Source organism: Zeugodacus cucurbitae, chromosome 6 (genome assembly GCF_028554725.1).
Source record: "Zeugodacus cucurbitae isolate PBARC_wt_2022May chromosome 6, idZeuCucr1.2, whole genome shotgun sequence".
In the NCBI taxonomy this organism is placed as follows: Eukaryota; Metazoa; Arthropoda; class Insecta; order Diptera; family Tephritidae; genus Zeugodacus; species Zeugodacus cucurbitae.
The window spans coordinates 52,620,373-52,646,332 of NC_071671.1; the positions used below are offsets into that span (position 1 = coordinate 52,620,373).

Consider the following 25,960-nt stretch of genomic DNA (forward strand, 5'->3'; position numbering starts at 1 on the left):
TAACTTGAGTAAAAATTGAGATATCTTAACTTGGAACACGTATTCCTTGGCACCCTGAGGAGGTTGCTTTCGAAAATGGGAAAGATCAGAGCATTGCCACGCCCACAAAATGGCGAAAACCAAAAACTTATAAAGTGTCATAACTAAGCCATAAATAAAGTTATGAAAATAAAATTTGAAACATAGGATCTTATTAGGGAGGGGCACATTTGGATGTAATTTTTTTGGAAAAGTGGGCGTGACCCCGCCCTCAAATAGGTTTTTTGTATATAACTCGCAAACCAATAAAGCTATATAAACCAAACTTTTTGCAGTCGTTTCTTTTAGCCGTTTCCTTATACAGTCCAAAAATGAAAGAAATCGGATAATAACCACGCCCACCTCCCATACAAAGGTAAGGTTGAAAATAACTAAAAGTGGGTTAACTCACTAACGAGAAACGTCAGAAACACCAAATTTTACATAAGAAATGGCAGAAGGAAGCTGCACTGAGATTTTTTTACAAAATGGAAAATGACCGCGGCGTCGCCCACTTATGGGTCAAAAACCATATCTCAAGAACTACTCGACAGATTTCAATGAAATTCGGTATACAATATTTTCTTGACACCCTGATGACACTGGTGGAATATGGGCGAAATTGGTTCACTTTTACGCCTACTTCCCATATAACTCAATTTTGAATTCTTCTGATTCGTTCACTTTATAATGTATACATAAGGAACCGATAAAGGTACCGAAATAAAACTTTACACAAATACTGTTGTGACACCACTTGTGGAAAAATTGTCAAAATCGAACCATGGCTTTTCAAGGCCCCTGAAAATATAGGTAGATCTCTAAATAAATTACGAGAGTATAAAATGTTCGGTTGCACCCGAACTTAGCCTTTCCTTACTTGTTCTGCATAGAATTTGGACAAATATGAAGAAACATACTCTGGCCATCGCGCTGAAGCGAGAGTATTAGAATATTAGAATTACTGAAGTGGTAGTAATCATATTTCGTCCTGCTGAATTTAAAAGAATATGAATTAAAATGAATAGACTTAAAGGTTTTCTTCAACCAAACACATTTTTCAAAAGAAAAAATATTATGTTTAAAAAATGTAGAAAATAGAATTTATGATTTTAACACGCGGCACGACCGCCAAAGTTGATCCCCTTAAAAGGCGGTTAAGCTATTTTTTTCAAAAGAGCATTAAAATGCATAAAGTTTAGGCCTTTTTACTCTGACTAATATATTTTCTATGACAATCTCACCATGAACATTTTATATTTTCTTTTCAATTTTCCCGGAAAATTACTCGAGTTTTTTAGGCACTTGACTGACTGCTTAACTGACTAGCGATGCTTGTGACGCATTTTCAGACGAATTTATTTTAATAAACATATTTATAAGAAGTGTGTGAGTATGTGTTCCTGTAGCAAAAAAGTCTATGCAAGCAAACACGTGCCAAAAGCGGCTCCCACAAAATGTTAACACCTTCCAACAGCGCAGACAAACACACACATTCATACCCATGCAGCCATATATGTATTTTCGTATGTATAATATTTATTTTTTTATCTTGTGGCAAACTCTTTCACCACTTTCCTGCAACACAGACAGTCTGTGCGACAGCGTGCTTATGTGTGTGTTATTAGGTGGCATTGCCGTGTAAAACATGCCCAACACAGAACCCTATATGCATATATTTAGGTAAATATGTGCGATATTACAGGAAATTCGACTCAACTACGGGTTTGTTCATTTCTAACTAAATAGTATGCTTTTTTCTTAGAATTTTTTAAATCCAGTTTCGAGTGCCATGGCGCCCACATGATTGTGTTTTTCTTTGTTTTTATTACGTCGGTTTTCCATTTTCGTGTGTTTAAATCGGTTTTAAAGTAAAAATTAATATTGATTTGAATGTTTCTCTAAAAAATTTATTACTAGCACTAATAGTTATGAGATATTTACATAAAATCTTGTAGAAGACAAGTGTACACTTAATTTTAAAATAGTTTGAAAATCACACACTGTTATCCAATTTGGGCTATACCCAATTCGACAGACTATTGTAGAGAGAATAGAAGAGATTTATAAAATACACTTTAGGTTCCCTATGCAAGTTTTGGATAGTAAAGATTCATGCTGACAATGAAGTCATCAATATATAGTTCTCCTTTAGGTACGCATATACATATCATCTGGTTATGCCTCAAACGAATTCATTTCTACTCCCGTATATCCAATTTTGGCCCAGTCAAGCATTCCATAGCCTTTTACTGTTATAAAAAAAATATAAATAAACATCACACGTGACCGCGAGAAGATGAAGGCGAGTTTAACAACGTGATTATATTCAGAGATCTTCAAAGCTAAGCTTCTTGATTGTTTTACTAATACGCCGACAGAGTCAAAACTGTAAATGTAAAAAAACCCAAAGTCTCTTATCAAAGTGAAAAAACTACTCATAAAACACATTTAACTATTCTCTCAACTAAGTTTAAATGTTTCAGAAACAAAAAGAAAATACCACAAATACCGAGAAAACGTCGAAAAACACTGTAAAAAGGATATAAAAGAATACTGTTACTTCTAAGGAAGTATGCGCCTTTGGCACACTAAGGTCGTAAGAAAGGAAAAAATATAAAAACTGCACTTGGAAATGTACATATGTACTTACAATACAACAACGAAAAGTGTAAACATAAAAAAGTATGTTTGAAATCTACCGAAAGCGAGCGAGGCCTTTAGCATTTGCGATGTTTGCGCCGACGAACGAAATGTTTGAAAAAAGAAAGAAAACATAAAACGAAAAAAAAATATTAATAAGCAAAAAATAAACAATAATCACAGTAAAACACGTTTTAGTTTACAAGAGAAAAAATCGTTCAAAAATCAAATGACCCACCAAAAAACACAAACTCATCCAAACATAACATATAATTTAACCTCAAGACAGGAAATGCTCAACACCCCTTTCTCACTCCACACTAAGCACAAGGCTTTACGTTCGCGCCACTCAACGAACTGTCGAGCGTGAGTACAACCAATTACAGCGTAATAACTAACAGTTACAACGCTGTGGAGAGTCGAAGAGCAGGAGTTGCTTGCCTCTTGGTCCCTTCATCGAAGTCAATGTTATCTGAGCTGCTAACACTTCATAATTATACCAAAGTACACAGTATGAAGGAGGCGATTGACAGTAGGAGAAATGAATTCAACTGAAAACAAGAAAGAATTTGAATTTAAGAGCACTTGAGGTGAAGGTGCTTTGTGAGAAAAAAGAACTATTAATGTAACTTTAGAAGTGATGTAGTTGTTTTGATATTGAAAGTGAAAGCAAGCTAATCAGTTTTTATGTCACAAATCTCCAATAAGTCAAAAGGTTTTAATGACATTTCACTAGAAAAGATTTTATTAAAGTATTAAGCCAAGTTATTCGCATTAAGTCGCAATTGAAAAATTTGTTAAACATTTGGTGAAATTTTCTGTATAATTTTGGGTGTTATATGTTGTAATTTGGCACCTAAAGTGGCATTTGCCAAAACCAAATATATCTACACTTCACTTAATTAATCGATACATGTAAAACATTTCATTAATATTAGCTTTTAATTTCACAGGAATATTAATTTATAACATTAATTCGCAATGTCTCACTGCCAGCAGTTAAGTGCTCTCAAGTTCTTGAGAAATTTTATAAAAAATATACATACAGAAATTAATATTAAGTAATATATATTTGCAATTATTGACGCTTAATTCAATCACAAATTAATTTTGCAGAAACACTTGAAATTAATGTCCAATAAGTTCTGCTATTTATTAATTTAGGTAGAACGCAAATATTTTAAGTGGTTATTATTTAAAGTATAATATATAATTGTGAAGTGACATATTATACATATACTATACGATAGAGCACAAAAGATAATTTAAAACAATATTTAACAAGTATTTGATATTCTATATTCAATAAACGATGGCGATTTCCTCATATGCAAATTATTCTGAAGGAAATGAGTAAATGCTTTAGTCGATCTGGCAATAATAAAAAATGCAACAAATGATAGACAGCAAGTGATAAATTTTGACATTAAAACATTTTCCTTAATATTTTTATTTTGTTTTTAAGTAAATTACATTTTTCTTTGTGAAATCTTAAAAAAATGAAAATAATTTCAATATGCATATGATAATCCAACAAGTTACTTATACGCTCCGACATCTTTTTAGAGCAGTTTGTCGGGGCGTATGAGTAACTTATAGAAATGGAGGACTATGGCGTCTGCTACACCTTCAATATTTATCGTGACATTTGGATCGCGATCTATTTAGAATATTGATGGGTTGCGGGTGAATACTTCGCAACTGCTAGACGTTCAATATATATTACGTCAATATGTACACGATGTTGTTAGTGTTTTCTTTAGAAAAAATATTTTAAACATTTATTTGTTTATTTTTTCGTACCTTTTTCCCTAAAATTTCGGAAGACAACCGAAGAAAATCATGTTTGAATCTTTTTTTACTCCAACGGCAATTCATTATATGCATCCAATATTTGCACGTTATCAAAAAAACCTTTGGTAGTTGACTTTAAAATTTGGCCACTGTTGTCTTTCACCAATTCGAACTTGTAAATCACAAAATATGCTACACGTTCAAAATTTATCTCGCGATCCACGAACCGCGATCTGGAGTTCAAAATTTTTAAATATTTTGTGTATGGATCGTGATCCATCAATATTGCATGCTAAAAGTTCAATAAATATCGCAATGTAGGAAATATCACGATAAATACTGAACGTGTAGCAGGCGCCTATGATATATTAAAATTCAAATTACTGCTCGCTCCGCATCGCGCTATTTGCAGCAAACTGTACAACAAAAAAACTTACCAGCAAGTCAGACAGTGAGCGAGTAGTGCGAATATTCTTTATTACAAGTAAAAACAGATAAATATGATAAATATAGGAAGGAGACAAGGGAGAATTTTAAAATAAGTCCCACACGCAATAAATATCAAATGCAGGTAAACCAAAACTGTATGCCATGGAGAGCAATTATGGTAGAAAGATGTAATAGCAACATAACATAGTATTTATGAAAAAAAAAAACAATGAAAGAGTTTAATTTTATATATAAAATTGTAAAAGTACATCACGTCGTATGAGTAACATTTTAAACCTTATAAATATTACTGATATTCATACTCTAATTAGCGTTTATTTCATTTATTTATTTCTTTATTAATTGCAACACCGAAAACCAGCCAATTAAATAAATTGCAAATGTGCGAAGAAACCACTTTTAGGTTATTATAAAAACCGCTGATATTTTTAATTTGTATGTTTTCTTACAAATTTCGAAATTAATGACTAAAAACAACATCGCTTTGCGCACTTTGTGGCAAACAATTTCCTGCGAAAAATCTCTGCTTGCAACAAATCAAGACCAACATTTAGCAACCGAATTGTGGTGGCGCCATCCACCGCTACCTTATTTAACTGCTGAATAATTGCGTATTCGAATAATATGTTCGAATACGAGAGCAGTTTGATATGACAGTGAGTTGAAAATATAATAGGAATGGAATATAGCTTACATATGCGAGGCTGGTCTGATAAGTCTGTGTTGTTGAATTCAAGTAAAATATTCAGCGACACAACACCGGCAAATAACTGTATATGCATACTACAAATAACAGTGCACACAGAGTAAAACTGCAAAGTAATAAATGCCAAGTCGCAAGTGTAGCAATGAGCATAAACAAAAACAAGAAGCAATTAAATGTAAATGTACGAGCATGAGAAGCAGAATTCGAAAAAGCAACGACGCGAGGCAAAATGCGGTGAAATATGGAACCTCAGAGTGCAGTGTAGTGCGAAAGGTGCAACACTGCTAAACCAATACCATGACAAGCGGCGGGAAGGAAAATAAAACCAAAAATACTGAGCTGGGCACGAAAGCAACTGAACTTTGGTGACAGCTGCAACTCCAATGGCAACCTTTGTACCAGTTGCTGTTATGATACGCACCCAGACCGTGGAACGCAATACTACAACTGTTGTTGGTGCTGCTTTTGCTGCAGTTGAATTTGTGGTTGCCTGTAGGCGCTCTGGTGCACATAAATATAAGAGAAAGTTGAAGAAAACAAAAACGCAAAAATGCGAAATGCATACCGCAGAAACATCGCGGCGCGGGATGTGGCGATGTGACAAACGGTGTAAATGAATGTGTTGCACCGGTCTGTTGATGCCTTCTGCCGCCTGGTTAAGTATTGGGAATTGTGCATATGAATAAAGGTAAAATATCATGTAATTTTTTCCATTTGCTCTGACGGAAAAGATGTGTAGGGTGTGAATGCGTTGGTTGCATGTTATGAAAGTGGAATTAATGGCTGTAAACACTTTTTTCATGGAAAAAAAATCGGATGCGCTAAGATATGCCCAAGAGTGTCCCTTAAGACAACTTGTGCCGTCATTATTGCTCCCGACGGGCAGAAATCGTTTTGAAAAGGTCAGTCACGTTTTGATCCTCTATGGCGGAGCATTCCAGCACTGACTGACTTATGAGATCAATTTTATTCAAGACACTAGTTGTTGACTAGTTGGCTTCAATTTATAAGTCGACAATGATTACCAGATAAATATTGGTCTGCAGGCAATACACAAAGAGATTTTCAGTTCCTCAGTAGAGTTGATATCGGATCTCTGCCAAGAAAATATTTGGGTCTGATTTTAATTCGTAACGAAAATATATGTTAATTAAGACCGAAGAAACCAAAGAATCATCGAACAAAAGAGCATTAATTTATTCAATTAATTCTGCGATGAAAGTTCTTCTATTTCAAATTGGCTATTTGGCTTGTTAATCTACTATAACATGGAATACTCATAAGTCTATAAAACTAAACAGCAAACTCGTAAAAAATAATATATGCTTGTAGTTCATTGTATCACTGCTGTTGGTGCTTGTGGTGCTACCATCGGTGTTTACCTCCTCATATGTTATTCAAAAGGATTTAGGCAGATAATACAGTTTTTTTCCTTTGCTTTTTTCTGACACACCCGATTTTTGTGTGCTCATATTCGCGGAAGCATCGAGCTTAGCTGCTAAGAAATCCAGTATTAATCCCGAATAACATGCATTTAAATTGTATGTTTAATAATAAACATAACGGATTTTGTGTTTTCATTTACAACAACCATGCATAGAAGCGTACAAGTCTTAAAAAGTCAAGTTATGAATATTTCTAATGCGGCTTTTCCATCAAAAATCAAGCCAACTTTAACTTTTTACTCACTTTTAGTCAGTTTACATACTAATTTCACACCCTGTACGCACAATACTCTCATTTTCAAAATCTGTGCTGTTAAATTTTGCCACTCCAACGCACGCACTTGATTCAATAATTTACTCAAATATTTTCTGTAATTACATTTGAGGCTAGGTATAAGCTATACCATTCATTAATTGGCGGCAACAGTCAGTGATGGAGCTCTAGCTACTTATGCAACCCCCAGAATGGTGGGGCAATCATCGAAAATGATTTAAGTACTTAAGTGACTGCTTAATGCTGTTAGCAACTAACTATTTCAGTTTGCCAATTTGCCAACTGGGGTCTACTTGTGGCAGTAAGTATGCGTGGGCATAAGGCAGAGGTACAAAGAAACATATATATGTACATATATATCGCAAAAGCAGTACTTGAGCCTTGTGTAGTAACAGCTGCTGTGGATTCTGAATTTCTAATGTAGTAATGAGGCAGTTATGTATCGACTTTAAATAGTTGCCCACACAAATCCAGAGAACAAATACAGACATACCATAGTTTACATTTCTCACACTTGTAGTGAAAATAATGCAAATGAAGCCGATTTAAGTTTCGGAAATTTAATTAGTTAAACATTGCTTTATTTACCCGACTGTAGTACAACTATATTTAATAGCTGTGAAATACTTCCATATTCGTTTCTTCAAAGCTGTCTAAATAACGTATTCATGTTTAAAAGAGATTATTAGAGGTTAGAATCATTGAAATCTTTCATATTTGCGGTCCCTTAAATTGGTATTATAAAGCATACGTTTGTGAGAGACATTTTTCCACGAAACAAAGACCAACATTTAGCATATTTAGCTCAGAGATCAGGTGATCTGACACGCCAATTGCGGCTATGCAGAATTCCTAAGAACTGCAACAGACTCGCCAAATACTGAATAGTGTTTGTGTATGCACAGCATTCCACAGCTGGCAACTGGGTTGCAAAACCATAAAGTTCGTATTTCTTCTCGCCTCCGCTTGTTAGTAGTAAATGTTCAGCGGAAGGTAAAATGGCGCAGTGAGTTGAAAATGTAGTAGAAAATATTTAAGTGTAGTTATGCACACCGATTATCAATTTGCCAGATATGTACGGTAGATATTTGTGTCAGGACGACAACTTTCGCAGCTTTCACACTACGCGGATGAGTAGTTAACTAGGATACATAGTTAACTGCAGTGTTAGAAATTTTAAATTCAATAAGTATTACAGACAATTATTGTGCTCGTTGCTGGCATAGATTTCATAAAACTATTTCTTGCGCGTTCTCAATGCTCAATGCTAAAGGTATATTCTCTAAAGGCCAGAGGTTTCGGATTTTATTATTTTTTAGAGCTACTTGAATCTAGTACCATACTCTAATCTATATGTCGATGCACAATTCCTCAGCAGATACATCTTAAAAAATATTTCAAAAATTCCATTAGAAGTTAAATAATACAATATTCATACCATGAAAAACACGATAGTGAAAACAAATATTAAACAAATTTCGGAATTCCCATTAAGACAAGCAATATTGAGAAAGAATTCGCTCACTTTTCGCTTAAACCAATTTCACACCAGCGCTGAAAGTATTTTACAAGCTTCCAAAATTGTCAATCCAATTAATATTTTAACGCTACTCAATGAGAGTAGGGGTGCAGACAGCGGAGATAAAAACTACACAGAGGGAAAATATGAAAAATATATTATTGAATTTGGTACAAATTGGCTTTTTTCACATTTTTCGCAAAAAACAAGAACACACACCAACGCAACGTAGCTGAGTGAGCGAAGATTTTCTTATTTTTGTTATTGCAAAATTTCATTTTCGTTCGTTCGGGTGTTCCCTGATCTGTGTGTACGATTTTTTCACATTTTCGTTCATAACTATTGTTTCAAGTTGTTGCTTTGTTGTTTTTGTTATATTTTTTGCTTTTTTTATCGAACCTGTGGCTTTGTATTTTTAACATGTCAGCAACAATGTGTCAGCCGGGACGCTACAATTATCAACGCTTTAACGCCAAAACGCAGGCTTCGTTTCGCAAGGCAAACTACGAGGGCGGGACAAAGCAACAGTTTGTGTTTTTTTTCGTATGCTGCGCAAGCGATTTTTTAAATCTACCAGCTATTACAAGGGTTAAGGTCATTTCGTTATTATTTTTATGGAAAATTCAATATTTTTTTGTTTGCCTCAGCGAAATGGTTTACTTTGTTCTTTCACTTGCTCCATTTTGGCTGCATTGTTGTTGTTTTCGTATTCTGGAGACAGTGGACGAATTTATATATTGTATTGTTCCAAAGTTCTTGTCAATTGTCTGATCCAGTTTTATACTAGTTCAGAAGTAGTGTACTCACATATTTTTGAATTTCCTTTAAAATTTCACTTAACTAACTGTGCTCTAGATTTGCTCAACAAGATTGCATGAGTACATCTGTGCCCGCATTTGTAACTATCTGAGGTCGCCGGACTGCTTTGTCTGCATGCGGATTTTTGTTTATTTCGTAACATGACAGAGAGCATTATGCAGTTGAAAATGGTGCCCGTCGCAACATCGCCGCCGCAAACAAATAACCGCATCCCCGACACTCACACAAAAGGGCGTATGAATATGCAAGGACACCTTGTTTGCTTGCTGCACGCAAAGCGGTCGTTTGTAAGCGGCAATTTTCGCTAAAAATTTATTGTTAATTCGCAACATGCACACCGTGGTGCCGTCGTCAGTACCAAAGCGCCATCAGCCGCACCGTTTGCCAACACCGAGCTATTAACTTTGTTGTCGGCACCGTGGAGAGTTGGGGATTACAAATTTGAACTACTTTGTGGCAACTGACATTGCAATTGTTGTGATTGTATTTACCGTTATGTGCAAATATATTTAAATGTGTTTATTTCTTGAAAGGTATGCATGTCAGTTTCTGTTGAACCACGTGTTACCTGTAACGTTTAATTACCACATGAATACAGGGTGCCGCATTTTAGCTTTCGATTTAAGGAATTTAGAAAAGAGCGAAATTTATTTCGAAACTTTTTTTATAGTTTCAGATTGTAAGTACGCAAGCTTTTCAAAAGCTGCTAGAAACTTAAAGCTTTAAGCCTCACACGGTTATCATCGACTTTATAAGGTGATCTGCAATGATATAGTACGTTTCGATATCGATAGATATATTTTTATATAATAGAAGAACAAGTAAGGAAGGGCTAAGTTCGGGTGTCACCGAACATTTTATACTCTCGCTATTTATTTATTTAATTTTATTAATATAACAAACAATTTGACTCACATATTCGTCATATATATGGTATAAAGCTCATTGAAAGTTTGAAACCCCTAATATTAGGTATATGGGAGCTAGGGGAAGTTATGACCCGATTTCACACATTTTAGGCACGGAGACATATTATTAGAAGAAACATATTCCTTCTGAATTTCTTCAAAATATCTGAGAAACGTAACTATATTTTCGGTAAAAAATTTGTTAGAAGCACTGAGATAATCATATTCGATATATAGGGTCTTGAAAACTTATGGACTGATTTCGGCGATTTTTAGAAGGACGAAGGACTTTAAACGCAGTATTTTTTGCAAAGATCTGTTTCGATATCTTCACTAGTGCTTACTTTATGTATTGTAAAATACATCATTCAGATCGACTTCAAAGTTCAGGTATATGGGAAGAAGCGTGGTTGTGAACCGACTTGAACTATTTTCACAGCATATTATTGGAAAGCCAAACAGATATTATGAACTGAATTTCATTGAAATTGGTCGAGTAATTTCGGAAATATGGTTTTTGACCTATGATTTTGTATACCATTTTGAATGCAGTTCTTCTGTACAATCTTTATAATGAAGTTTAACGTTTCTGGCGATTATTCTTACTGAATTAAAGCCTTTTTAGAAGTTTTCAACAAAACCTTTGTATGGGAGGAAGGCGGCGTTTTTATCTGATTTCCTCCAATTTTGGACTGTATAAGGTAGCACCTAAAAGAACAGATTCTAGAAAGTTTCCTATGAGATATATGCAAAAAACTTAGTACGGGTCTGGGTCACGTCCACTTCTCCGAAATAATTACATCCAAATATGCCGCTTCATAGTGCGATCCTTCATACCAAATTTTACTTCAATAGCTTAATTTATGTCTTAGTTATGATACTTTATGTGTTTTCGGTTTTCGCCATCTTGTGGGCGTGGCAGTAGTCCGATTTTACCCATCTTCGAAAGGTTTCATTGCGACATCTAAATTTTTACTCGAGTTACAGCTTGCACAGACGGACGAACGGACAGACGGACATCCGGATTTGAACTCTTAGCAACTTTGTTGCGAGAGTATAATAAACAAACATAAAATAAAATAGATAAGAATAAAGAACTCCGAGGCCCATTTTCGTACCATTTAATCAGTGGCAAGTCGCACAAAATCACTGAAATAAAAAAACCCATTAAAACCCGAAATACGCCGCAAAACCTTTAAGGAATAGTAAAAAATTAAATATATTCCCGATTTACAACAATTTATAACAAACAACCTGCTTGGAAACCGGGGAAGGTTCTCGTCAAAACCGCTTGGCAGGCAATGTGTTAATGGTGTTATGAAAGAGATGATAGAGAAGTCTCACTTCTTCCAATCTGGTACAAGTGGATCTAACTGAGGGCTTTCTAAATAGAAAATTGGTATAAAAGCTATCTATATACATAGATAAAGTAAATGCTACTGGATTAAAAGAATTTTGGAAATCTGATAAAGAAGGGAGCTATAAACAGTGTTTAAGGTCGGATGACTCACTGAGCTGAGCAGTATTTCGAAAACCCAAACTAAAAGAGTAGTGCGTTTGGATTATTTTTAACCATCGGTGAATCGTTTATTCACATACATATATATAAAGCCACTCGAACATATGATTTGCAAGTATAACATGTTGGTCTCAGGTACTTGTGGGAGCAGTTAGCATGTTGCAATTTACCGTTATTGTTGTGCTTACAATTTTTATTATTGTCATATCAATTTCACCTTTTTACCTGCAGACAGCGCTTTGTGACTCGGGTATTGTAACGATAAATAAACACATGCATAGCTTCATACGGACCAAAGGGTTAGACTTTTTTAGATATTTAATAAACAAATATTTGAGTTCTTTAATAAAATTAATTATGTGCTCTTATAGTTAATAAAAAAAATATTTTTGTGAACTTAATAGAATATACAATATTAGTATCACCATCATATCATCACGAACCTACATACGTGTTTTAAAATATATGTATTTCGAAACAACTTTCCATTGAATTTTTCATGTTTCCTCCATCTAAAAAAATGTTAATATAATAATTAAAACGTTTAATATTCAAAATGGAAGTGAAAAAGGAATGTTGTATCCCAATCTGTGACCATGTATGCATAGGTATAAAGCATGTGACATTAGTTGTGGCTAAGAGCGTCGCACACACGCTGTCAAGGACAATTTGTCACTGTCAATGACATGGAAAATAAAATACAAAAATAGCCAAGCTAAAATGTAAAATTACACAATGGCGGCTGCTGGAGGAGTCAGCGTGGACAAATATTAAAAACATTCCATTTTATTAAATAAACACCTAAAAGTAGGCAAAAAATTTAAAATATACACACACATATATATTTAGATACTAACAGGAAGGTGCACTTTTTATATAAATATCACTGGCAATTATGGTGCAGCAGGTAGCGTTGGCAAAATATTCAGCCAGCCATGCTGTCAGTTAGTCAGTCTGTCAGTAGCAGCCCACGAAGCTTTTGTGTGAGAAAAGTATTATATTACCAAGCGTATGAGCTGGCATGGCGTCTAAAAATATGTTTCCAGGTTCAACATTCAAATAAGTGCCATTGTCGAACTATGTGAAGGTTGAGAGTGTCGAATGAGGGGATCTATTTTAGGTAGCATTTGTTGTAGTTAATTGTGTAAGCATTTAACTTTAGACATGTGTCTAAATCTACTCTGTAGAAAACACGTTTAAAGTGTTTAGACAATGGCGCTAACAGTTTTTGGCTCAACTCAAACAGATGTTAAACTATTTACGTCATTTATTGAGTTAATTTTAAAATACTATTTTAGGAATACACAATCAATGTGTGGGCACAAATGGATGAATATATTAAAGTTTGTGTATTCATATATGGAACCATTGTATTGTGACTTTTAAATACCCATTTTGATATGAAATATATTTTTTGTCACAATTTAAAATTAAGAGCTGAAAACTACACGTGACAGCCGAATTGAACTCATAGTTATTACGCTTTGTTCAATATGTTAAAAAGTTGAGAATGTGCTCCAAAAGTGAGCTTTAATCAGAAAATGTCAGTAATGACTACAGCTTTGTTCTTTTAGTGTTCATTTTCATTTGATAGACTCTAAAGGCCACTTCAAGAAAGACGTTTAAAGTTGTATTATTGAGCAAACACTAATTATCCTTCCTCCTATTCGCAATGTAACCTAAAAAAATCAACCTTAAAATTTATAAATAAATGCGATGCGAATAAAATGTGGTCCCTTGTTCATCTTGTAAATTTCCATTTGGCGTGCATTTACACCATTATATGCTTTGTACTTAAGTAACGCAGTAATGACTTTTGCGGTTGTTTACTTCACCGATTTCATCAACCGCTCATTTTCAGCGAGTTCATGTATGTGTGTGTGTGTCATACTGTTTCATTTCTTCGCTACTATTTTGTTTGCATTTTAATTTTATTCCGCGGAATTGCTACCACATTGTGGTTGCCACATTTAAAGGGTCACAGTTGCAGTATTTGTTTTTGTTATTGTTTGCATTCGGAAAGCAGTTGCGACCTCAACGAATATTAAAGTGAGAGGGGAGAACGGAAAAACAGAGAAACCGCCATTGTCGATTTACTGCAATAATTACTATACTGCGTTGCATTAGCAATCGCATTCGCAATTGTTCCTGGCGGCGACACAATTACCCACCAACCGAGAAATTAGAAATGTGTGCGCGCAGACGTTTCCGATTGGCTGCGGTTCCAGTCAACAGATTTCACTAGGTGCCCTACGCTTTGCATTCACTAACACTCGCACCACTTGATTGACTGTCGTTTATTCTCACACGCCCTCAATTTTCATGTTTCTTGATTAGAATTGTTTTACTTGTGAATTAAATTTACATAAAATCGACGTGAAATATAATCATACCTTAAATTAAAAACAACAACAACAAAGAGACACAGAGAATGAATAAAAGAATATTTTGAGTTCACAGACACTGAATTACCCTGAAAACACACAAATATGCTGTTATTTTAGGCCAAAATATTGAACATACCTTCCGGACATTCACATACCCATACACCCCTCTCACGAAGAGAGGCTATCAATGTTATGCAAATAAATAATTTTCGATTTGTTTGAACTCACCTTAATCGGGGCAATTCACAGTAGACCCAGTCCGTGACCTCTTCAAGTCGCACTTCTCGTTGTGTTTTGGACAAATCAGATTTATTGCCGGCGATTACAATAGGAATATGCTTTGGCAGCAGCGGCAATTTATGACATAAAAAGGCAGATAGTAGTAAGGCAATAAGTATTTTGGAATCTGTATATATAAGTTAACTGGAGTTCAGTACGGTTGTGCTAGTCTAGTTTGTAAGTGAAGTAGTCGCAAATAAAAATCGTGATTTCGCAAATTAAAGAGGAATATTCCTACGGTAAATTCAAAATATTTTCCAATATTTTTATGGTTTAAGTAGTTAAGCACACACCATATTATCCATTATTATCAGTGCTATCACAAATCATAGTTATATTTTATTTAAGTATAGGGATGGCTTTGGATTTCTGATCAACTTTTTTAATAAGATTTTAGTCATTTTATTGGTATCAGAATAGCTTCCTAAAGCGGATAGATAGTTCTGGTATATCGCAAGTAGGCGTGGTTGTGAAGCGATTTGGCCTATTTTCACAACATATCATTGGGATGTAAGGAAACTATTACAAACCAAGTTTCATTGAAATCGGTCGAGTAGTTCCTGAGATATGACCCATAAGTGGGCGACGCCACGCCCATTTTCCATTTTGTAAAAAAATCTGAGTGCAGCTTCGATTTGCCATTTCTTATGCGAAATTTAGTGTTTCTGACGTTTTTCGTTAGTGAGTTAACCCACTTTTAGTAATATTCAACCCAACCTTTGTATGGGAAGTGGGCGCGGTTATTATCCGATTTCTTTCATTTCTGGACTGTATTAAGAAGTGGCTTTAAAAACGACTGCAGAAAGTTTGGTTTATATAGCTCTATTAGTTTCCGAGATATGTACAAAAACATTTTTGGGGCGGGGCCACGCCCACCTCCCCAAAAAAATTACATCTAAATATGCCCCTTCATAGTGCGATCCTTCATACCAAATTTTATTTCCATAGCTTTATTTATGGCTTAGTTATGGCACTTTATGTGTTTTCGGTTTTCGCCATTTTGTGGGCGTGGCAGTGATCCGATTTTGCATGTCAAACAATCGAATATATATTTAAGTGTGAAAAGGCAATGCATATTTTAAATATGCTTATGTTCAGTTCACACATTTCTCCATATAGGTGTGTGGGTATGTATGAAAACAGAAGCGCTTGTAAAACGAAATGAATTCGTGACAATTTTTTTCTTAGTTCTAGCAACAACCAAATTCAGTTGACAGCAATTTAACAATAAGAGTCAATAAGCAATGAATTAATACAATAAATTTTGTCTGGCGAGTACCTTGGCATCAACCAGGTAGCCAAGTGCCTAAGTATCGATAAATATCATTGATATTCCACTCAAACCACATTCTAAAATTGTTTTTCCATAAACAACAAACAAACAGTCAAACTCACCTGGTAGTCAACGCACTGCTCACGTATCTCCTCAAAACACTCGACGCAGACGTGGACGCATAGACTAGCATGAAAGCGTGGGCGGTGGCGATGGACAGACGGCGGATAGCGGGAAATTGCATATCGCCGGAAGTGTAAAAATGTCAACCTGAAAATACAAGAAAACAGTTTTTAAAGTTAGTTTGTACGTAATGCTGAATAAAAGTGTGTTAAGAAATAATTAAAGAATATATTATATAAAATTATTTTTTGTAGTGAAATATATTACCTTTTTTATAAATTTTATTTTTCATCAATTTATATTTATAAGCGAACAAGTTGTGTATAAGTTATATTGGGTACCACACGGCTTATGAGTAACCTTTGTTGATAATGAAAATTTACGTTGAAACAGTTTCGGAGTAATTTTCGGAGGAGAACCGTTTCCAAACGACAGAAAAGACCATTAATGTAGGTACTCTAAACTTATTTTCATTCTCAGACAACATTTTTTTAGTGACCAGTAAAATTTAGTTTCTCGAGCAAAGCATGCATTTATTCCTAATATTGCAAAATTTCTTAAGTAATTATTTTTTAGAACACTTTAACCGTCTGGTTCATTAATAAAATTATCTTACTGACCCACTTTTCTCGTTAGTGAAAAATATTTTACAGAATTAATGGCAATAAAGTTTTCACGAAAACGGCTGTTTAGTCAAAAACTTAAATAGCTGTTAAAGGCCCATAAAATTAAAACAAAAAAAAACAATTCAAAGGAAACAGGGTGTATGAGCAACCTTGGGTAGCGTTAAATAAAATTTACAATGGAGACCTGGCGTATGAGTAACTTTTTGATGGCGCTGAAGTAGTTATTATAATAATTAACATGAAAGAAATATTTCAAACAAAGTGCATTTATTTGAAAGGCTTCTTAATAATTTGATTTTGTTCCCACATACATACATATTTCAAGTTCATTCTGTGCATTTAACTGGCTGTTTTCTGTGTGAAGGCGTTGCGTTCGATTGCAACTGCGCCTGGCCGAGACCTTTAAAAGTGTGCAATTAATGACAATTACTTTTGCAACTAATTGCAATTATGCCTACATTCCAAGTGATTTTAAATGCCACAAAGGTATTGATTGCTCTTTACATTTGCAGTTGTTGCAAACACACACACTTATTTCCATTTGTGTGTGGTTAGCATCGAAAATTAATATTAATTGCAATTAAATCGTGGTAAAGGTATCAATGAATGAATGCAAGCGCAGAGTGAAATAACAACAAAGTAAAAATTAAACTACAAATACAATTTATGTGCCTTGAGTTTGTTTCAGACTTGTCTTAAAATTATCTTTAAATGCTTAATGCTCCATTAAGCAAATAAGAGTTAATTTTGTTCTGTACGATTCTGATTTTTATTATTCAACACCTGAAACTGATAGTGGCATTAAATAATTACGTGATTATTTTATTAAAACTCTTGTGCTTAACGCAAATATAAAATTTGTAATACTTTCAAGCTATATAGACATACATACATATGTATTATCGCAGAAGTCCAAAGTAATTTGGCTAATAAACTCACAGATGGTTGGTCCTATAGCATTATTCGAAAATTGACTATCTAGCGGCATCAAGAAGGAGCAGAACCTTCAATGACAACCTTCAAAAAATATATTGCTATCACAGATGGACTCACCTTGACCCTATTATATTACTTTCATTATAAAATCTCAAGAAGAATATATTTTAAGGCAAAGCTTATTTACTAAAACAACTTCGCACATAAACCATTGCCTACATTTAGGATTTCATCGAATAATACTAAAGACCAAGATATTATAATTATTATTTCTTTCAGACTAAGTAACTCTCAATTACTTTTTAACTTAGTTACAAAAGTAATACTTGGTATGCAACTTACATTTAGAGAATTTTTTTTTAACGCTTATTATTTGTACCCTTTAGAGCTGTTAATACAAAGTGCACCCACTGAATAAATTCTATTTCAAATAATATTAATTCAATTACCCACTTAGAAGCATTTCGGCGAGATAATTTAGCTAATTACTGCCACATTAACAATATATCAGAGTGTAGTTAATCAAATTTGCCTTACATCATTCATGCTTATTATTATTACATTATCTACTACCAGCTAACAGGCGAAAATCAGCAGCTGAGCGTAATTTTCATTCGATTTATTATTTATACATACGAATGTGTGCTTGCTGTAGCGGAATGATTACATACGCCGCAGCTGATTGCCATATTAATTGACTACAGCAGTACCACACGTTAGGAAGACACAAAAATAAATAAATGCATACAATTTTAATGGAAATTATTTCGTAAAATAATATATAGAAGTCTTCTCAGAGCTATGAAAGGAAATGTTTTTGATTCGTAGTCACAGAAGTTGAAAAAATGTGACACATTAATAAATAAGGATGTGTACAGACCAGATAAGCTTTATTGGGCAAGTAATAATAAATATTTTATAATTAAATAGAGCAATGGCCAAATATGTAGAGTTTCGAATTTATCGTGCTCGGCGATGAGTTTTGTAAACTTAGTCATCATCTACTCATTGCTAAAAGTTATTATATGAGTTATTTTGTAGTTCTTTCAGGAGTTTAATTTAAACATTTAAATTCCCACATTCCCACAGAAATAACTATGAATGCCTTAAATGCAATAAAACTGTCTCATACGCTGATGTTTTCGCTTTGGTCCATATTTGACAGCCGTTGAGAAATAAATATACATACTGATACACACACATGCTCCTAAACACAAACAAGCACAGAAGTACTAATGTTGGAAATTCTTTAGACGGCGAGTCTCATATCTCGTGGCGCCACGGTTGTTAAATGTTGCTCATACGCTCCGTTGAACCGCAATGTTGGAAGCGCAATTTTTCATCACTTTTCGCCATCAGCGTTGTATGGTATTTACGTTATTACAACAACAATAAAAATATGTGTTTTGTACAACAACTGCTATATGTGCTTATTACTGTTTCAGTTTTGTTTTTGTGTTTCCGAAGCTTTTGTAATATTGCTTATTTAATTTATGACCATTTTATCGCATCGTTTCATTTAACAAACATGCGCGTGAATGTTCACTCATTTATATTTATAATGTCTGTTTTTAGAATGAAATTTATTCATATTAGCTGCCGACACGATTTCCGTCTCCACCGTAATTATCTTTCCGCATTAATGCTTCCACAAACGAATCAATTAATGCTGAGAAAAGCATTTCCTAATGCATAAAATGAATGAATTCAATGAATTTTATATGTTTTACATATGTTTTATGTTTTTATATACATTTTGTATATAATTTTAATTCAAAATTCCAAAATTTAAACGAAAATTCTACCTAAAAGCAATAGAACTTCGACAGATATACTCGAATCACCCATCATCTAGAGATAGTCATAAGTATTCATATATAAGGGTTCATGAACGAACTGTGAAGGGTTTTTCTAAACAGGTTCATACCTAAATAGTTTTTTAACATACATATTATTATGAATAGGGTGTTTGAGATAGCACATGACCTCGAATATTAGTAACCATAGTATCGTTGTAATTTTTCTCAAATATCTGCAAATCGTGCTATAATTCGACAAAACATGTAATCTAAGCTGTAACTAAGCGATATCATATTCCTGTTCGAAGAACTACGAGGTAATAGAAAACTGTAGAAAAGATTGTCCCACAGTATGCTCGTAATATAATTTTTGGATCATTAAAATGAATCCAACATTGAATACCGAAACATTCTGAAGCAACCGATTAGGACGATTAACTAATACATTCGTGTGCTTGACAGGCAGGGCATCGTTTAAGTGTGGAAATATCGAGCTTTTGCATACGTTTGGAGCTCGACTAGTTATTTATCCATACTAGTGCATCATTCTGCAGGTCTAGATTTTTGTTCACTGTTTTTTATAATACTTGACACAAAATTTAGCTTATTATCAACTATATTCTCGGTAGTTAAAGCTATGCTTTACCAAATAAATTCTATACAAATTAACAATATAAACCTAATAGTAGTAAATATTATTATATTAGTATTGCCACTAAGCTCTAATATAAACAAAATGCCATTTGTCAATTCCCAATATACATATGTCAGCAATTGGATTTGAATGGCAATAAAACGAGCCTGAGGTGCTCGAAATTATGGCGAACCAATGCGAATTGGGTGTCAATTGGTCAATTTAGCAAGCAATGCGGTCAATCGAGCGCGCCTGTGGCAATGAGGCATGTCATTTGCGTTGAACGAGCGAATATATAGCTATGCGGAAAGCAAGAGGGAGGAAATTCTTAACCGCCGTCATCGTCGCCGCAGCCGACTAGATTGAACATAAACGAATGCGGTTAGCAACAATTTGTATCATATGGCTGTTTATATTAAAATGAATGCCAATATAAGTTCGAGGTAAAGAGATGATTAAATTTTAATTCAAAACAAGAAATTTGAAGGCCTACAATGCCAAGATTACATAAATTCCAGTGGAGCAAACCATAAAAAAGTTCCCACTTTGGCAGCAGTGGTGGTAGAGAGCTGAAGTGAATGAAATAAAATAGGCAGTCGTTGCGTAGCACAGCATAGCATAACACAGAGTCTCTTAAATAAAAAATGCAAATAAAAAACTCAAATAAAAAGAACTAAGCGTCTCAAATTTCATTTGCTATAAATTTTTTTCTCTTATTTCTGCGATGGAAAATTTTACGTGTTGACGTCAAATCGCAAACAGCTGTTGTTTTGGTGACAGCTGGTTAAAAACAGCACTGAATATGCATTAGGGATGTATGTCTAAGTATCAGTGAATTTAAAGAAATCATGAGCATCCGCATTCTCAATATGTGATTAGTTTAAAAAACATATCTGAAGATACCAACGATTAAAGAAAATTGCCTTAATTTTAAAGCTTTTGCGGAATTTTCCGATTCTTGTCAGGAATGAGCTCAATTTCGAAGAGCGGAACTGGCAGTATTTGGTTGAACAAAAGTTTCAGTACTTGTTCTCCAATCTATTTTTATTATAAATGACAAGTCAAGTTCGACAGAAATACATTCCTGTCTGTTTATCTCTATCTATCTCTTTTACTATCTATGTATATATCCCTCTACCACTATCACCGTCTACATATATTTCTGAACTTTTTTTCAGTACCCAAAACTTACGAAGACATAATCGACATTTTTTTTAATTAAAATATTCTCTAGAATATCCCCAATGTGAATCCCAAATAGATGGCCTGTATATAAATTCACTTACATTAAGTATAATTGTTATTGCAAACATTTACCTTATGAAATTTTACAGCATTTCAAATATAAAACAATGGGAACAAATGTATTTAGTACCTCTTATGCAATTATATGTCGTAATCTGCGACAACATGCTGTAGAAAACATGGTAATATTTCCTATTATCGGCATGTCAACGAAATTTCAGTAAAATAAAAGTCCCTTCATATCAGCCCAACCTTTATACTACCCAACAACAATACCCAACTCTAATTTGAGGTTACGAATATTTATACAAATCACACAGAAACACTTTAGTGTCGGTCCAAACATTACCACAATTACATTGATATCGGTTAGCCAATTTAATTGTCCGTCCGCCTAACATGAGCTCATTTTGACATCAGAAATCCGAAATACGGTTACACACAGCCATGCACATTTATATTGAAGGGAAATCTATAAAAATTGCGCATGAATTACATGCGTAAGTGCAGGCATTCACATTATCAGATTTTTCCGACGCTTCACCCAATTTAATTACATATATTGAATTCGATGGTTTTCATATTGCACATATATACGTAGTAGCGATTTAAAGTTGCCGAAATGGCGGTATAAATAATAAATACAAATCTATCTTTGTTAAAGAATAACGAAAATGATGATAAATATGTGACGTAATTCCTGAACCGAGTTCACTCATTTTCATCACGAAGGTACACTCAATCTAAGACTATATGCTCACTTAATTTTGCTAAGGTGTCTCACATATTAACCGATATATGCTGAGTAAAGCCCACCGTATTTTTGAAAAATCTATAAATATGGATTAATTATAATTAGGTGTATGGGAGCTAGGGGAAGTTATGACCCGATATTAACCATTTTTGGATGAGAGACAATTTCCTCTGAATTGTATATATATTTAAGAGATTTACCGATATCTTCGCAATGAGTTGTTCATGTTCGATATCTGGAGTCTTGAAAAGTTGTAGTCCGATTTCGACAATTTCCCCTATACAACTGGGCACTCTAGTATCCTCAGACGCTTCGACTTCATTCCGAGGCTAATGGACTACCATCATGTCGACGAGTCATACCCTGGCGGTCTATTCTCTGCTCTCATTCCTTCAAGAGAGGGTTGGGTGGGTAGAATTCGCTGGAAGAGAGACGCGGTAAGCTTCTTTACGGATGGGTCTAAGTTAAGGGGGAAAGTTGGGGGAGGAGTTTATTGTCCGGAACTTCTCATTAACTTCAGCTTCAGGCTTCCGGACCATTGTAGCGTGTTTCAAGCGGAAGTGGCGGCCATAAAGGTTGCAGCGGATTCACTGCTGCGGAGTGCAGCAGCTTTCAGAAAGGTAACGACCCACTCTGATAGTAGGGCGGCAATATTAGCCTTAAGCTCAGTGACTGTGCCTTCCAGGCTGGTAAATGATTGCCAGTCCTCGCTATCAGTTGCATCGGAGCACTTTGCTATCATACTAGTTTGGGTGCCTGGCCACAGCGGAATCGCAGGAAACTGCAAGACTGATGAGCTTGCTAGGCTAGGTACTTCTGTTGCACTCACAGTGGAATGGGAACAAACAGGAGCGCCGCTATCCTCTTGCAACTTGCTTCTGGATGAATGGGTCTCAGTCGAACTGAGCAGGCGCTGGACAGTCACCAGCACCTGTTCTGTGGCAAGATCATGCTGGCCCAAAGTAAATCGCAAGAGGTCTAGGGAACTATTTGCCCTAAACAAAATCAATCTTTCCCAAGTTATAGGTGTTCTAACTGGCCATTGTCCCATTGGAACTCACGCGGTCAAATGAAAAATTTTACCGGATGCTAGCTGCAAAAGTTGCCTGGAAGAAGGTGAGGTAGAATCCTCCCAGCATTTCCTTTTGGGATGTTCCGCCTTTGCGAGATCTAGACAAAAAATCCTTGGATATCACTTTTTTGGGCACCCCCGCGAATTAGCGAATACAGAAGTTAAAAACCTCTGCAGATTTGTCGTAGGTTTCAAGCGCTTTGTCGATTCATAAATAAGTGAAGGTTGAATTTTTACGGTATCACAAAGGACTGCTCTTGATAGTCTAAGTGGTTTTCCTCCTTTATAGGGAAACAGCCTTCATACCTAACCTAAACTAACCCAATCACACACCATGAAAATAGGTTAAATCAAATAATAACTATGCTTATAAAATCTATATAAAATTTAAGTACATTAGGCTAGAGATAATTTCTACAAGCCAAAAACATTCCAAAAAGTAAAATTAATATTTTCATTTCCTTCCACAGCAGTTAGTGGAATCAGATCCTTCCAATAGAAGATAGAATAGCCCTACCCTAGCTTCTACGAAAGAAATACGAAGATTGAAACATTTTTTTTTTTTAATATTATATGCATCATATCGCGATTTTACTGTGTCTATACATAGTATATACTTATACGGATGTGCAACCGAGTGTTGTCAACATTTCATCAGAATACTTTATCAACTAACGGCGAATGCGAATCTATGTGTGTATGTGTGTTTCTTTGCGCTATATAAATATTCCGTGTCGAGCGTGTCATGTTAAAGATGTTTGCAGACAAAAGTTTTTGTAGTTAATTGTCTGCCAAGCGAATGTATGTGTGCATGTATATAAATCTATGTGACTACGATTTTATGGAAATGCGCAATATGGCAGTTAAATATCTATATGTTTCTAAGACAGTATGTGGTTGTCTGACTTTTATATCTGTAAGTAGTTGTGTAGTTCCATGTACGTAATTAAATAAGTATTCCTCGTAGCTATGCCAGTGAATAGTTAAAGCATTAGATGTGCATAGACATAGCTTGATATCTCGAAACATACCAAATAAAACTTTGCAATACAAAACCAACAACACTGACATAAAAAAACAACAAAACCTCAACGAAAAATTAAATGCTACGCTAAGTCACATATTAAGACTTGGACATTAAAAAACCTCCAATATTTGAAGTTAGTAATTGTACACGAAGACGCTTGTACTCGGAAAAAGTACTGACGAAGTGTGGGAAAACAAGCAGTCGTTCCCATGATGGACGGGTCTACCTAAAGGAATGGTTTTTAAGTTAAGTCTATAGATTTTGATAAAATTGTGAAAACATATCTCATTTTAAAATGGCAATTCCTATAGTGGATGGTGATTTATCCCTCTCTCTCTTTTTGGTTAAGTTAGACGGTGAAGACTTAGAATTTGTGTTCTGAAAGCAAATTCCAGAAATAGTTCAAGTACCTAGCGTATCTAAATAACGTTATGACACGTTTTGGGATTGGGATACAAAACGACAGTCTTTGAAAGAGTGCAAAGATAAGTATCCAGTATACCAAAGAGAGAGAGAGAGAGAATGTTGGTTTTCACTACTTTCTTAAAAATATCTTATTATATTAAAAGCTCCTAAACTATTGATCAACCTATTCATATCAATACATTAGTAACTTAAAATTGTTCTTGTAAATATTGTAAATTTACTAAATAAGCTACTCACCTTCAGTGTAATGCCGCCCAAATCTTTTTCGCGATTAAAGGGGTCCTCGACCGTAGCGCGATATTTATATGTGTAGGTCTGAAAGAGGAAACGTTTGATGATGGATGATTTGCACACACTAGCACCGCCCAGAATAACCAGTCTTATGCGATCCAAGTCGGCCATTATGAATATGGCTGCCGACGGCTGCAAGGACGACAAACAGTAAGAATTTACTGTTATTACTTGATTTGACTATGTAGGCTGTAAGCTGTAAGCTTATTGGTTGAGCTTAAGTGCACTTAAGTTTTTGATGTTTTATAAATTGTTCGTTAAACGTAACTGTTGGCGTAACAATTGCATTGCTTAAGATTACTTTCTTTATTGTAATCTTCAAGCGATGGCAAATGAAGCTGAGATTACCGTTCATCTTATGAAAAAGTGCTCAAAGTGTGATTTGCATTTGAAAAGCTCGTTGATTAATTAAAGAAAGATGTATTTAAAGCTTCTGATGAATTCTGAACACTTTACACGATGCTTAATGATGCGCACACTGCACAATAAATTCTCAGAAATATTTCATATTTCGTTTTAGTAAATATATATAAATATTATTGACCACCTAACGAGCATTTTATAAGTCTATTTGGAGCGACAAGGGGACGATAGAACAACGGATGCAGGATTTTTCAGAATGAAAGCCCACCCGACTGACTTTGATAAGGATTCTATTAAATGTATTATGTGAATAATTTAGAATCAGAGTACCCATTCCAAGGAAATCAAGAAACAGCTCTAGAGAACACAAATAATATCATAATCATATTCTACTAATTAAACTTACTTAAAATAGGCTCAGGCGGAGTAGCTCTGCCAATTAACTGTTCGGAGGCATTGTAGTTAACCGTTACAGTGTAACAGTGAATACATTTTGGTTTGCTAAAGAGAACTTCTTAAACTTAGTTGAGTTGAGGCAATAATTAAATATGTACTTAATTACTTATCAGCTTAAATGGAAATACAAATGTAAATGGGATGAATGTATGTCTATGTATTTGCACAAGTCCT

General features: G+C 34.6%; 1 pseudogene; it reads right to left on the minus strand.

Moving 5' to 3' along the window:
* Positions 1-6,477: 6,477 nt before the first annotated feature.
* On the minus strand, positions 6,478-25,078 carry LOC128919759 (GTP-binding protein Di-Ras2-like; annotated as a pseudogene).
* Between the last annotated feature and the right edge of the window lie 882 nt (positions 25,079-25,960).